Source organism: Penaeus monodon, chromosome 35, assembly GCF_015228065.2.
Source record: "Penaeus monodon isolate SGIC_2016 chromosome 35, NSTDA_Pmon_1, whole genome shotgun sequence".
NCBI lineage: Eukaryota > Metazoa > Arthropoda > Malacostraca > Decapoda > Penaeidae > Penaeus > Penaeus monodon.
This window is the reverse complement of record NC_051420.1, coordinates 9,971,130-9,973,629: the sequence shown is the minus strand read 5'-3', so window position 1 is coordinate 9,973,629 and position 2,500 is coordinate 9,971,130. Positions and strand designations below refer to the sequence as shown.

At 33.2% G+C, this 2,500-nt stretch overlaps 1 protein-coding gene across 3 annotated transcripts in view; it reads left to right on the top strand.

The window, feature by feature from the left end:
• Positions 1–2,235, top strand: part of LOC119595071 — a 45,226-nt gene extending 42,991 nt beyond the window's left edge. For all 3 annotated transcript variants that reach the window (XM_037944210.1, XM_037944212.1, XM_037944211.1), the window contains exon 7: positions 1–2,235. This exon is cut by the window's left edge and continues 1,445 nt beyond it. The gene's annotated coding sequence lies outside the window, so the exon portion shown is untranslated.
• The last annotated feature ends 265 nt before the right edge of the window (positions 2,236–2,500 follow it).

Here is a 2,500-nt window from a genome sequence, read left to right as displayed (position 1 = left end):
GAAATTTTATATAAATTGTAGAGACATATTTTGAAGTGAAGTATTAATATTAGAAGTAATTTCCTAGAAAAAGTTTAAAGATATTCAGATTTTTATTGCATGTGTTGATTATATAGTTTTATTGCATTTCTGTTTGCGTTAATTGTGTTGCCTGTTTTCTGTATTTAAAGCAAAAGCAAAAGATGTTTCATGTAGACCATTGAAATATATATTACTACATCAGCATAATCCTTAGAGGCATATAAAACAGGGGATATCTTTCTTCAGTAGTCTTTATGCTAAAATATTTTCTTTTTGTGAGAGTTGAAGGTGACTGTCCAAACATGACGAGGTTGTAAAGGAACCATTACTTCATGCAAGTATCATTGCATTGTCAAAAATGTGAATGACTTTTTCTTGTTAATATTATGCAATGAAATGTTTGCAAGAATGGGTAGTGAGATGTGTTACAGTATTATATATTACTGAATTATATTTATTGTTTTACATAATTTTTTTTTGCCTTTTTCTTTTTCTTTGAAGAAAACATGGTTGGTACAAATGAAGGTCCAGTCTTTGAACAATACTTAAACATAAATATATATTTATTACTCTGCAATGTGTCAGTACTCTGAGTATTACAGAATTTTATCTTTGTTTAGAACAAACAAGAAAGCTCATAATTATAGGGGTATGGTTCTAATTAGTACAGATCTATTATACCAGTAAATATGAAAAAATAAGATAGTTAAACACAAACATTTCAAATGGCTGAGGTTTAGCACAAAATGTGTAATGTGTGAAATAGCTTAAGAGTGTGAATAATAACCCTTTTTCCATCAAGAACAATGAATTGTATACAATTTATCAGTTAGCAGTGGAAAAAGACAAGCAAATTATGAACTCTCCCCAACCTTGAATAGGTGTCAGTCTTGAGTCCTACAGGAAATGTAAGGCATGATAAAACTGAAATGGAAGACTTGTTAGTCAGTGAGGACTTATGACTTTATACCCAAATCTGGAAAAATTTATATTATTGATAATTTTCTGCCACATCAATATCTAATGTCATTAGCAGCATATTCAAAAGACAGCAATAGGGTGGGGCTTGGGGGCGAAGCCCCCAGGTATAGCATTATCATAAAGTATTGTGGCAATTAGGACAAGTGGATAAGCAATGAAGACAAGAAGAAAAGGGAAGGGGGAGCCCCCCCTCACAACAACGAGCAAGAGATGGGGGGGGGGCGCATCAGGGAGAAGAGAAAGGTATTATATTTGCAAGATTCATGAGGAATTTTGCCCCTGACAGCCATATATAGATGGGATATAATGAAACAAATCCCTTGTACCTGAGATAACGAGTGCAAACAGAACAAGGTTAAGGAAGATTTATAGTCAGTTTTAAATCATTTTAGTGTTATCAGTAGTGCCCTCAGAAATTTATTTTGGAAAAAGCTAAATTGCATTTTCTTAAAGCTGCATGAAATCAAGACTGAAATAAGTTGGATGTTAACCAGTTCTTTGGCTACAAAAGAATTGAATAGGTTTTGAAATAGCAAGAAGGTGGTTGGGAAATATTGAACAGCAGTTGATCAGATAGGAATAAAAAAAATTGTACTATCAAGGATAATATTTGCTAATATGTAAAAAACAAGTGTAAGTGTTGAAAATTAAATGTTTGATGCCCTGCTTCTAAAGCACCATGAGTGACTGAATAATACTCTGTAATTATTTTGTGCTGTTATTCTGATGAGAATTGTGCATCTCCCTATGAACTAGTGGCAGGTGATGGATGGCATGCGGAGTGCAGTATTAATATTTTTATTATTGATTTATTTTATTTTATTTTTTACTATTATATTTCTTTCATTGTGATTAGAAATTGTGCATGTAACAAGGTCATACAAAATAGATGTGTAAAGAAAATTGGGGCCAGCATGGGGTGTGGGCCAGAAGAGCTGGGCTACAAATAATACTACTGGCTGACAATTTATTCTACAAGGCACCTGACCCCAATCACCTTTTTTCTTTCTTTCTTTTTTTCTTTCTTTCTTTCTTTCTTTTTTTCTTTCTTTTCCAACACCCAATAGCATTTTATGATTGCAATGTTTCCTTTCCTGCTGCACTATATAGCAAAGTGGTATTTCTGTATTATCGGTGAAAGTCACTGATTTGTGATTTGAAAATTTACCTTAGTTTTCCCTTTCCTTTAAGCACTATAATCAGTGCTAGATGGTAGCCACTGGGAATGTGGGGAAAAAAAAAACACCCATAATGTAAGCTGGGATAGAAAAGATGAATTAGTGCAAGTCTGTTCTATCTACTGCTCTATCAACATTACCAATAGGCTGTCTCTGAGAATGGCCTTGAGTGAATTACAGTGAAGAAAAAAAATGCGCAAAACAAATTGAAAGTAACGGTAAATGAAAAGTTAGTTGCTTTTCATTAGGATGCATTTTTGTAGGAGAAATAGAATGTGAATGTTGGTAGGTAAGAAGCAGGATGACTAGTGACAAGGATT